This window comes from Marmota marmota, unplaced genomic scaffold (genome assembly GCF_001458135.2).
Source record: "Marmota marmota marmota unplaced genomic scaffold, marMar, whole genome shotgun sequence".
In the NCBI taxonomy this organism is placed as follows: domain Eukaryota; kingdom Metazoa; phylum Chordata; class Mammalia; order Rodentia; family Sciuridae; genus Marmota; species Marmota marmota.
This window is the reverse complement of record NW_026000222.1, coordinates 5,923,469-5,936,404: the sequence shown is the minus strand read 5'-3', so window position 1 is coordinate 5,936,404 and position 12,936 is coordinate 5,923,469. Positions and strand designations below refer to the sequence as shown.

The 12,936-nt window shown below is 53.4% G+C and overlaps 1 long non-coding RNA gene across 3 annotated transcripts in view; it reads left to right on the top strand.

The window, feature by feature from the left end:
• Nucleotides 1-3,104: 3,104 nt before the first annotated feature.
• LOC125613140 overlaps nt 3,105-12,936 on the top strand; it is a 12,676-nt gene continuing 2,844 nt past the window's right edge. Inside the window, exons 1-4 of one of the 3 annotated variants that reach the window (XR_007343629.1) lie at nt 4,390-5,106; nt 5,473-5,811; nt 5,947-6,247; nt 9,249-9,902. This is a non-coding gene — a long non-coding RNA (uncharacterized LOC125613140). The other 2 variants (XR_007343628.1, XR_007343627.1) reach the window with 2 other exon arrangements.

Here is a 12,936-nt window from a genome sequence, read left to right as displayed (position 1 = left end):
AAGAAGCAGCCCACCCACCCGTCTGGAGGCCAGAGGGGTCTGTAGGGTTCAGAACAGCCTCTGGGGTTGGGACATGGGTCGGGCCTGCTCCTGCAGGGCTTCATTACAGGGCCAAGGGCAAAGTGGGACTTCCAAGGGCTGGGTCAGCTGCTTCCACGGACCTGTCCAGCTCCAGCCAGGGCTCCTGCAGGGGACAGGATTGGAAAGATCTGCTCCCTTCCCTGGACTGGCGGGGGTGGGGCCATGTGGTCTCACAGCTCTGCTTTTCCTAGTGAAGGATGAATACGTGGAACTCTGCTGTCATTTAAAATGTCTCCTTTCAGATGAAAGAACAAGTTTTGGAGAGTTCTTGGAGAGGGGAGCCCTGGAGGACCGCTGGTGGAAGGCACAGCCGTGCCACTTGACGGTTCCTCAAGGTAACCGCTGCCGTGTGACCGCAAGTCCTGCTCCTGGGCGTGTAGACCTGAGAGAGATGAGCAGGGCTCGCGGGCTCGTGCTTGCTCTCGAATGTCCTTTGCACCATGCACGTGAGCCCCGCACTGGGGACGGCTCCGGTGATTGCCAGCAGATGGGTGGACACCAGAACAGCCCGTTGCTGCGGCAGGACGTTAACACTGGAGGAGGGACGCCGCAAGAACAGGCCGTGAGAAGCCAGCCAAAGGGCAGCCGTGCAAGTGACCCCGTCTGTGGGCATCCAGAGCAGGCAGGTCCCTGGAGACCAGAGGCTGGCCGGGAGCGGGGTGGCCGCCCACAGGGATGAGGTTTGCCTTGGGTGATGAAAAAGAGCAAAGCCAGACGGAGATGAAGGTTTCACAAAATCCTGAACACCCCGAATGACCCTGAACTATTCCCTCAAAAATGGCGGATGGTGTGTGGATTTTACCTCAGAAGAAGATGAGCGGGGAGAAGGGAGCAAGTAAAAGTGATCAGTACCCCAGAAGCTGTGTCACTGTTACCCCGGGAAAATGGGGGATCCACGCTCACATCCAGGGGTGTTTCCTCAGAGGGTCCTGGGACACAGTCAGACTGAGGACCGGGAGGGGCCGCACAGGAGTGAGGCCATCTCCCACCTGCCACGGCAGCGGAGACCTGGAAGATGCTCTGTGAGCAAGGACCCTCTGCCTTGGAACGGCGGCCATCTCTGCACATCCCCAGTTCCCCGTCCTTGGCTTCAGGAGGGGGAACTGGGGACGTGTACCCAGAGTCGGGACGGTGACGGTGGCGTCTGCAAACCCACCTGCAGACTTGTCCTCGCCGGCCATCAACCCTGGGCAGTGCGGCCCTGGCTGGCAGCAGGCACGCTCGCCAGGGTGCAGGGGATTGTGCAGGTCACGTGCAGATGCTGCGCCACTTGAAATAAGGGGCTCAAGCCCCCGCAGCCTTGGGATCCTGGCTCTGAAGTGACACCAGGGGCTGCGGCTACACTTCTCTCACTTGGATCCCATGGGTGTAGCCTTCTGGTCTTAAAGCCAAACCTGGGCTCAGATCAGTCTCTGCCACCAACTCGTCCTTGCCTTCTGCCTCGTTTCTTGGGTACAGGAGCCAGAGCCAGAGGGACGTGGTGAGGACTGAAGTGGCCGTGGCAGCATTGAGAACAGCGCTGGCCCTCGGAGACCGTGCCCCCGGGGAAGCGCCTGTGCCTAGCTCATCAGTGCTGGGCGTGCTGCACTGCCCGTCGGCACCCTGTCGCTGCAGCCAGCCTGGCCTGCCTTCCCCCCGCTGCCACCACAGCCTCCCGGCCTGTCCTGAGCACAGGATGGAGTGGGGCACCCTCATCGTTCAACACTCCCGCTCCCAAATCACAGGGCAAGGCCATCACTGCTGCGGGCCGGCGGGGGACTCAGGGGTCCCAGCCAGGGATCTTACAGCAAGGACCTGCGGTTTACCAGCCATGGCCAGGAAAGGGGAAGCCACCTTGCCCATGGCCAGAGGGCCACCCGCGGCTCATGTCTGCCCAGTACAGCTGTGGGGCGGGGGGTGGGGGTTGCTTGCCTGAGTCAGCTCACCTTGGTGTCCCCTCCAACCCTCTCAGCTCAGCTGGCCAGAGACTATGCAGGGCCAGCATCAGCAACCATGCCAGGCCTGTGACGGGTCCTTCCTAGCCGGCACGCTCAGGCTTGTCCCCAAGATGACGCAGCAGCAGGAAACACTCTTAAGAAACCCAAACAATGCCCCATGCCCCCCATGCCCCCCACATACCTGCCCCATACATACCCCAGTGACTCTCTTCCCTGACTCCCATGAGTGATGAAGTGTGTTGAGATGGGAGGTGACCCTCGATTACCCAAGCAGGCCCGGCGTCATCGTGAAACAGGAAGTGAGCACAGGTTGAGGGAGGGATGCAGGCCACCAGCAGAGTAAGTGGGCACCTCCAGGGGTGGAACGGCAGGGGACGCACTCCCCCCTGGCGCCTCCAGAGGGAGCCAGCCCTGATGACACCTTCCTGTCGGCCCAGGGAGCCTGTGCTGACAGCTGACTGCGGTTTTGTGTGCATGTGTGTGTGTCAGGGATGGGGGGCGTGGGGATCTGTCATTGAACTCAGGGGCACTTAACCACCGGGCCACATCCCCAGCCCTTTTTAAATATTTTATCTAGAGACAGGGTCTTGCTGAGTTGTTCAGTGCCTCACTAAGTTGCTGAGTCTGGCTTTGAACTCACAGTCCTCCTACCTCAGCCTCCCGAGCTGCTACGATTACAGATGTGCACCACTGTGCCTGGCCTCCAGACCTGTAAGGTAATAAATGTGTGTTGCTTGAAGCTACTAAGTTTGTGTCAATTTGTCATAGTAGCCAATGCAGTCCCACTCTCAGAAATTAGAATTTGATGCCAGGCATGGTGGCTCATACCTGTAATTCCTGAAGCTTGGGAGGTTGAGACAGGAGGATCACAAGTTCAAAGCCAGCCTCAGCAACTTAGCGAGACCCTAAGCAACTTAGCAAGATCCTGTCTCAAAGAGAAAAAGGGGGCTGGGGTTGTGTCTCAGTGGTAGAGCACTTGCCTAGCAGGCGTGAGGCCCTGGGTTCGATTCTCAGCACCGCATATAAATAAGTAAATAAAATAAAGTCCATCAACAACTAATAAAAATATTTAAAAAAAAAAAAAAAGATTAAAAAGGGCTGGGGATGTGACTCAGTGGGTTAGCCTCCCTGTGTTCAATCCCTGGTACCAAAAAAAAGAGAGAGAAATTCGAATTTGACAAATCTGGAGGGGGCCTGCGTGAGCTGAGAGCCACCACTCTAAGGGCATTTTGGAAATGAGACCTCTGCTTGCAGAGCTGGCCGGACATTGCCAAGGTGTCCGCTGGGCAGAGCTGCTGCCTACTCTCCTGCAATGGAGCCACTCAAACTTCCCACCCTCCCCAGGCTGCAGCGAAGTCCCTGGGCCCACCCAAGGTGTGCTGAGGCTTCTCTTTACCCAGGCTCCTCCTCAGACCGCAGCCAGGGCAAGGAGACGCCCCAGACAGGGCTTGCGTCCTCACCAGTCTTCTATGCAGATCCCTCAGCCCCTATAAAACCCATCCCAAGTTCTGGCCACTGCTTCCCAGTCTGCTCTCATGGTGAAGCCCTCGGCTGCTGCCCGCCTCATGGAGAATCAAGTTCAGCCATCGTGCTGTGGCCTCTGAGCTGCTGTAAGATGTCCCTTACCCACTGCTCAGCTTCATTTTGTGTTCAAAGTTTTGAAGTCGAGCACCATTGAGACCAAGCAAGTGTCCTCCACAGCCTGATTTCTGATTCTGCCCTACCCTGTCACCTGTCACCTTTGGAAGGTAGAAAAACACAGCCACATTATTTGGCAACTACTCCCACCAAAAGGAAAGGGAGTTGATTTTCCCATTTGCTGATCGATCTGGGCCGTTGACTCTTGTGACTCATGCTGGCCAATAGGACACGGCAGAAGTGACTTCGTGCTAGTTACAGGGCCTGGGCCCAAAAGTGGCCCTGCAGCTGTGCCTCGCCCTCTTGAAACCCTTTGGCCACCATGTAGCGAAGCCTGAAAGCTCCACCACTGTGGGTCGCAAGAGCCACACGCACAGAGGTCCAGCTGGCAGCGCACCAGGCCCGGAACTGGGAGCAAGGCCCTCCAAAACCCTCCCGCCCCGTCGGGCTGCACACAAGACTCTAGTGAGGAGGGGCTTCAAGCAAGACCACCGAGAGGACCTCCAGCTGCACCCAGGCCACTCTGCTAGACGGCGAGGACATAGATGGTGGCAGTGTCAAGGGACGCGTGGTGATGCTGCCATCAAGAACTCCAGCTGGCCCCCACTGCCATCCTTCATCATCTCTCTTCCCCACCCTCCCACTCCAGCACTCCCTGGAACTCAGCTCTACGCCCTGGACTTTGTTACCTGTTCGGGGATCTCAGTGCCTCAGATGACGCCCAGTAGGTACTTGATGGACATTAAAAAAGACTGGGGATATGGCTCAGTGACAGCACCCGGGTTCATTCCCCAGAACCAAAAAAAAAAAAAAAAATGGTCATAAGGGAGGCCCCTCTGGCCCCCGGCTGATACTTCAAGCCACGTTCGTTCCAGCACGGGAACACGCGCTTCCCACTCGGCAAGTGGGAGCCTGGATTCCAGAGCAGCTGTCCTCAACCTGGGACGGAGGCCCACACCTGAGGGGCAGCTGGGGCCAGTCAGCCTGCGTCCCTGCAGTGCCTCCTGCTCCAGCTGCCCACGTGGAGGCGTGGAAATGCCGGTCCCTGTGTGTTTAGGCAGATTTACTTGCTTGGAGGAGGCACATTTTCTAATTTGGTCCACATGCTGGGGCTCAAAGGGGAGGAGGCTCAGGTGGCCCCTCCCTTCCAACCAGGGCCAGAGAGTTCCCGGGGCAGGCCCCTGTCCAGGGTGGAGTCGGGTCTGAGCACTGCAGGGAGGAGGTACAGCTGACCCGGGCAGACTCACTTCCTCTGCGTCTCTCCAGCCTCCAGTCCCCTCCTAGTCCTAGTCCCTGCAGCCTCATCCCGTGCTGCGACCAAAGTCCACCAGCCAGCGTGGCACTGTGGGCATCTCCTGGGCCAACCCCAGTCACAACCTCCGGCATGATTGTCACATTGGAGGGACACGATGCAGCCCTACTCTGTCATCCATCGTGAGATTCTAATTCTGTGAGTTCTTCTCAGATGAGGAAATGAAGATCCATTTGAAGTCATGTCCAAATGGTGCCAACTGTCGTCCTTTGGGGGGGGGGGGGTTGAGTGGCTTAGAAGGCAGGGGCCTGGACCTCAGCCACCAGTGGGAGCTCCATGGCCCTCACCCACCCCCACAGCCCCGCTGGACCTGAATTGCTCCTGGAATATCCGGGGAAGACAGGGGCCAGCAGCCTGTGACTTAGGAAGAAAGGGGGCGGGTCCCTTTCCATCCGGGTCCTCAGTGGAACTTCCATAGCCCTTGGCAGAGAGGGAGGGTGGGGATGACTTCATGTTTGGATTAGAGACTCTCTCGGGATGGGACAAAGCCTGTCTTTATTTCAGGCCTGGTGACCTCGGTCTGAGTGGGTGGCTCCCTCCCAACCCGTGAGAGAAGAGATCCAAGCTCAGCGTGATCCCCGTGCTGAGTCCAGAATGTGTGGACACTAAGAGCGTGGGAGCAGCCTTCTCGCTTCCTGACACCTGCTGGTGCCACCCACTGTCCCAGACCAGGACACCAGCCAGGGGGACCGTGATCTGACACCCCTCACCTTGTTGGAGCATCCGTATCACCCGAGCTCTGACATGCCCACCCTTGGGCTCCACCTGAGACTAATTAAATCAGAGCCCCGAGGCCTGGGGGCGATGTCAACCCCCCCGGGGGGGGGGTCTGCTGAGTCCTGCGTGAGTGGATACTAAAAGCCCCCTTTGTTGAGCATTTGCCCTGGCCAGGCCCCCGGAGGTTATCTGTACACGCCTTCGTCCTGGACTCTCCACTGATCCCTCTGAGGTAAGTACGGCTGTCGTCTCTGTTTACAGGTGAGGAAACTGAGGCACAGAGCAGTGGACTCATCTGCCCAGTGGTCAACATTGAATCCTTGAGTCTGTGTACTTGAACTCCAGGGTGCTTCTGCCAGTTGGGGTGAGACCAGCTTTGTGCAAGTGTCATTTTAATGGAAAGAGCCGTTGGCTGGATTGGAAAGGTCGAGTTCAAATCCTGGCCCTCCCCAGCTGCAGGCCCCGGGGCAAGGAAGTTGCTTCAGATCTCTGCCTCAGTCTCCTGCTCAGCCTCCCCACAGGCGAAGGACCAGCACTTGCCCTCTCCTGAGCCAGGGAGATTGTGAGTGGGGAACCCCCAGCCCGGGCTTGGCCGAGGGGATTGGGGCTGCCCTTTTGCCCCCACTGCCTTAGGTCAACGCTGGGCGTGTCACAAGAGAGGAACCCTGAAGGGGCTCTTTGGGGCCTGGGGGGATCTTCGTGAAGCACCCTTGGCCCAGGTCTCACGCCCACAGAGCTGAGACAGACTCAGTTTGAAAGGGTGTTGCTGGGAGAGGCTGAGTCTCCCCAAAACTGGCCCTGCCCTTAATCCACAGTCCTGAGCACACAGTGGGTTCCCCCAAGTCCCCTTGCACCTCCACACTGCTGGGCCATCTGGGGGGTGGGGGACATCCCATACCCACCCTACCATGCTGAAGGCCCAAGTATCAGGCCCAAAGCCTTCTGCAGAGACCCCTCCATTCTCAAACTAGGAGCTGCCAGAGAAGATGCCCCCACCCCCGTGGGGGGGAGGTTGGTGGGGGGAGCAAGTGTCAGCGGCTGTCTCTGCATGGCTCCACAAGCACCAGAACCCTGCAGAAGTGTCCCCCTCGCCTTCAGGGTGAGCCAGGGGTCCTGAGTGTTAGGTGACGTCCCTGTTGTACCAGATACGAGTGCTGTTCATTTCACCAAAAGAGAAACTATTATTTACATTAAAAATAATTTTAAAAGTTTTCCTCTTTGATAAATGTGCAAATATTTAAAGACTACCAAGAGGTGTCAAATGTCCTGCCTGGGCCCTGCTGTTGCTTCGAGGGATGAGGAGCCAGCCAGGGAAAGGAGAGAGAACTGGCCCCAGAGTCTCACCCAGGGTGACAAAGGACTTGGGCTGCATTCTGTCCCTCTAGAGGATCCTGTTCTTCTGCACTTACATAGCTATGGACTTCAAACATGGGACTTGGTTTTCTCATCTGAACAATGGGTTCGTTGACAATGTGCAGGGTTAAGCAGGGAACAAAGCCCGGGGATCAGCGGGACCACTCAGTGACAGCTGTTAGGTTCTATCTGCTCAAATGATAACCAGTGACAACTGGGAGGATTAGTTATGTCCGTTAAAATAATTTTAATGCTCTTTTTTTTTTTTTGTGGGCCAATGTGAATACTGCATCAAAGATGCACTGAAGGACAGCCCGTGGGCGGTCAGTGTGCTGTCCAGGGACACCCTGAAGAATGGGGGCACAAACCTGTAAGATGAAAAATGTAGGCTCCTCTGCCCTGTGTCTTCTTTCTCATGGGTGGGGATCAGCCGTCTTCTTTCTGGGACTGCCTCTCCCTCCCCACCTCCTCTCCATCCTCACCCTGACACAGACCAGACCCCCAAATGCCTGAGTTGGATCCTGGCATCGGACAGCAGCAACAGAATTTTCCAGCAGAGGGCGCTCCAAGCCCACGCGGACAAAGCTCTGGGCCTTCAGAGCCACATCCTGAACCAAGAGTGGGAAGGTCAGGGCTGCGCCATCCCCTCTCCTCTCCCAGCCAGGGCCAGTGCAGATGGTGCATGATGGGAAGGCTACCTACATCCTTCTTGGTCCTGACTCAGGGTTGTCTGTGACCTTCAGAAGTCAGAAGTCATTCTGATCCATGCCATTTCCCAAGCATCTGTGTGCACACAGTAGCCGCTTTTGGTTGCACCTACTCAGTTTAGGGCCTTTAGGGCCACCGTCCCTCAGTTTGCAGCATGCATGAGTTTGAGTTAGGGCTGAAGAGCAGGGCCTGGGATCTATGTCCACTTGTGAGGTCAGGCACCTCTGGACTGTCACGGCTGCTTCCAGAAGAGCCCTGGACTGTCTCCATGGTAGGCAGGTGTGTGGGCCAGCACTCACTTCAGCTGGCCGCAGTCCTGCCAGTGTGGGCACGGCAGAGGTGTAAGCGCTGTGTCTCGGTTCCCTTACTGTCAAAGTGGTCATTGTGCCCAGAATGGACTCTCCATGGAGGTTCGCCCGGAGGGTTATGGGAGCAGGGCTTGGCACAGGGCCGAGAAGGTTGCCTGTGACCATCTATCTCTTGCTGCCCATCCAAATGACTCAGGCCATGCTGCCCACACACCCTGATGACCCTGGCAGGCTCCACCTGGCCTCTGCTCTGGTCTGGCCCCTCCTTCCTGTTGTTTGCCCTGTAGTCAGTGTGACTCTGTCTAAAATGCAAATCTGCTCCTTTTGCTCCTGTTTAACATCCCCCAGTGATTTCCCAGTAAACTCAGGATTCAGTTTGAGCCTCGTAGGCTGATCCCAAGGCCTCCGATGTTCCCTCCAGCCTCGTCCCTCTAAGCAACAGCAGGGCCCAGGCAGGACATTTGACACCTCTTGGTAGTCTTTAAATATTTGCACATTTATCAAAGAGGAAAACTTTTTAAATTATTTTTAATGTAAAGAATAGTTTCTCGGGCTGGGGTTACAGCTCAGTTGGTGGAGTGCTTGCCTCGCATGCACAAGGCCCTGGGTTCAATCCCCAGCACCACAAAAAAAAAAAAAAAAAGAATAGTTTCTCTTTTGGTGAAACTCTTATCAAAGAACTGTTAACTAATCAGGAAGCATCTTTCCTATGACAGCTTCCTGCCCTCATGGGCAGATGACGTTAGCCACTCACACTCCTTAAAGGATGACTGTATCTTATGTGGATTCAGGCTCAAAGTCTGTTTGTCCATAAACAGCCCCCACCTTTCTGCCCTGTGCCTGTGACTCCTCCTCGGGACAGGAGTCTTCGCCACCCAAGATGGGTCAGCACTGGGCAAAGGTGCTTGTTAAGTTTCTGGCTGGAGAAGGTGGTACAACCTGAGTTGAGTCCCTCCTCCTGGTTCATTCCCACAAATGCACTTTCCTATGGCTCTGCCCCCATCTGTCCAGCTTGCTGGTCACTCCATTCAGCCCTGGCTCATCCGTTGCAAAACTATTCCCTGGTCCCCCAATACAGGGCTCACAAACATTCAGACCCAGTGCTGCTTGCATAAAGCTAATATTTGGAAATGTGACTTTCTACCTGGAAGTTAAATTCCTAGAAATATAATCCACCCGTGCATGTCATTTCAGGAATATCAATAGTGTGCCCTGATTTATAGTGTGAAGGAGGACTAAGAGCAAGCCATAAGATCACAGAGGGGGAGATTGGACCTCCTCCAAGACATGAAGGAGGGACCAGACGCTTGGGAGCTAATGGCCACAGGTGTGCCCTGCAGGTGACTCAGACATCAAAGGCTGCTGGTGACGTGCTTTTCTGAAATGGTGACCAAGTCTTGGTGAATGTCCAAAAGAAGCAGAGAACAACTTTCTCTCAACGTACAGGGTGGTTGCTCTCCTGGGAAATCATATGCATTTCTATGTAAAATGAAGTCAGATTCTAGACGCCAATAATTTCAAACAGGATTTTCACCTTCATGAATGGGACGTGGGCCCGTTCTTTGTTGCAGGGCACAGGGCGGCTAGCCTTCCTGCCCACTGGTGATACCAAATGCCAGTGACTCTGGACAAATTTGCAATGCCAGTGGGGACAGTCTGGAAACTGTCCCCAGGAAAACAAAGAGGTTAGTGGCTTGGGCCACACCCCCAGGTCTGCACTGGGCCTTTGCACACACCATTTGTTGAAGGGGAGCCTGCCCTTTCAGCAGGTCTCCACACGTTCCTCATCCCACTTCAACACAACTAGCACATAGAAGACCAGGCGGGGGAACTGCCTCTGCCATCCAGGTGAGTCCTACAAGGCAGGGCTGTACCCCAGCATCTGGCTGATTCTGTATCCTGAGGTCACTGCCCAACTCACTTCTCAGGAGACTGAGAGTAAATCAAGTTCAGGGCCAAACCCAGGTGCCCCTCCCTTCTTCCTCAGGGCAGGCAGAAATGACCACTGCCGAATCCTGCTGCTGATGGAAAGTTCCTGGAAATTCCTGTGTGGACTGACTTTTTTATGTTGAGCACAAAAGATTGCTCTGGGTCGTTCACACAGGAGTCTCCAGCTCTTTCTTGGTGAGGACCTCCCCACACTTTTTTTTTGGGGGGGGGCATTGATGGTCATGAAACCCAGGGCCCTGTGTATGCTGAGCAAGTGAGCCACTGCTCAGCTATGTCCCCAGCCCCCTACCATTATTTCTTGTTTTTTTATATATATTTTTTATAGTTGTTGATGGATCTTTATTCTATTTATTTGTTTGTTTGTTTGCTTATTTATTTATATGTAGTGCTGATAATTGAACTCAGTGCCTCCCACACGCAAGAAGAGCTCCACCAATGAGCCACAACCCCAGCCCCCCCACCCCCGTTATTTCTTAATGTTGACTTTTAATTTTTAAAAGCTAAGATATCACTCGGCTACCATAAAGCAAGCAAAGCGCGTGGATTTTTGCTTGTGTTGACCTTAAGACACTACCGTTGAGATCCAGCTGGACAACTGAGCCCAGCACACCCCTGGCCCTTGCTGACCTCCATCCTACGGTCAGGTTTGCCTGGTCTCGAACATCAGGTAGATGGCAATGCACTAGGTGTCTTCTCGACATCTGCTTCTTCCATTTGAGCACAGCGTGGCTGTGAGACCGCACCCCCCCAAGACGGATCTGAAGTTCCTTCCCTTGATGGCCGAGTGTGAGGGTCCCCTGACCGCTCACTACCACCGCTCTTTCCCGTTCTTCCTGGACAGTGTTCAGACTGTTTCCAATGTGGGGTGATCCTGCGATGGATTTTCTTGTGTATGTTAACTTTATTCGGAGTGGATAATGCAATCATATGACACCAGAAAAATTCAATAGTTTTCTAGTGTTCCTATAACAAGTTTCTACAAACTCACAAACTCGGGGGCTTAGAACCACCCAAGTTTATTCTCTATCATTCTGCAGGCTCTAAGTCCAAAATCAAGATATCAGCAGGACGGTGCTCCCTTCAAAGGCTTCATGGGAAACTCCCCCTGCCAAGCTGGTGGCCCCTGGTGTCCCTTGACTTATGGTGGCATTGCTCCAATCTCTGCCTCTGACTTCACTCCTTAAATTTAGGGTCCACCCCAATCCCAGAAAAGATCTTCTGAAGACATTTAACCTAGTTATGCCTATAACTGCCCATTTTCCAAGTAAGGTCACATTCACAGGTTACAGGGATTAGGACATTGATGTTGGGATATGCCCTTGGGGCAGACACAATTCACACCATGACAAATCCCAAATGCATGAAATAGAAGGAGTCCCTTTCCAGCCATGGCTCCAACTACCAACTGCCCTCCACAAAGTCCCAATGTGTCCTTCCAGAGACAGTTACCAATATATAGGAATATATGTACCTGTCTGTGTCATTTTTACCTGAATAATAACTCGATTGCATGATACTAGCTTAGACACTGACCTTCCCTTCTAACTGCAGATTAAAGGCCACCCCTCCCCAGTAACACTGCAGTGCCTCAGTCTCTGTTTTTGTTTTTCAGTGCTGGGGACTGAGCCCAGAGCCCCCTACACTCCAGTCAAGCACTTAGCTACATCCCAGACCTTTTTATTTTATTTTGAGAAAGGATCTCTCTGTGTTACCCAGACTGATCTCCACCTTGGAATCTTCCTGCCTCAGCCTCCAGAGTAGCTGGGATTAGAGGCGTGGCCACAGTGCCCCAATCTTTTGTTTTGTTTTGTTTTGTTTAAATCTTTTTTTTTTTTTTTTGGAGAGAGAGAGAGAGAATTTTTTTAATATTTATTTTTTAGTTTTCGGCAGACACACACAACATCTTTGTTTGTATGTGGTGCTAAGGATCAAACCCGGGCCGCACGCATGCCAGGCGAGCACGCTACCACTTGAGCCACATCCCCAGCCCCCCATTCTTTTGAACAGCTACATAGCTCCCCATTTATGGATGAACCAGGTTTGTTAATTTAAGCATTGCCCACTCTGTGGACATTCACACTGCTTTCATTGGCTATTTCCACCTGTGCTCAAAGTCATCAAGTGATGTCTTTGTCCAAGTGCATGAGTCTAAAATGACTGGCTTCTCTTCCTTACTTTGTTTTTGTTTGTTTGTTCTGGTACCAGGGATGGAGCTTAGGGGCGCTCAACCACTGAGCCACATCCCCAGCCTTATTTTGAATTTTATTTAGAGACAGGGTCTCACTGAGTTGCTTAGTGCCTTGCTTTTGCTGAGGCTGGGATTACAGGCATGATCCACCACGCCCAGCTCCTTCTTACTTAAAAAAAAAAAAAAAAAGACATGCTAGCTGGGCCCAGTGGTGCACTCTTGTAACCCAGCAGCTGGGAGGCTGAGGCAGGAGGATCAAAAGTTCAAAGCCAGCTTCAACCAAAACAAGGCACTAAGCAACTCCGTGAGACCCTGTCTCTAAATACAATACAAAATAGGGCTGGGGATGTGCCTCAGTAGCTGAGTGCCCCTGGGTTTAATCCCCAGTACCAAAAAAATAAAAATAAATAAATAAATAAAAGACAATATAATAGGATTAAAAACTACTTTTATTATTTTTTTTTAAACAATACCTTTATTTTGGGCTGGGGCTGTAGCTCAGCGGCAAAGATCTCACGTAGCATGTGCGGGGCCCTGGGTTCAATCCTCAGCACCACATAAAAATAAATAAGTAAATAAAGATATTATGTACAACTACAACTAAAAAATAAATATTAAAAAAAATTATGGGGCTGGGGATGTGGCTCAAGCGGCAGCGCATCCACCTGGCATACGTGCAGCCCGGGTTCGATCCTCAGCACCACAGACAAACAAAGATGTTGTGTCTGCCGAAAACTAAAAAAA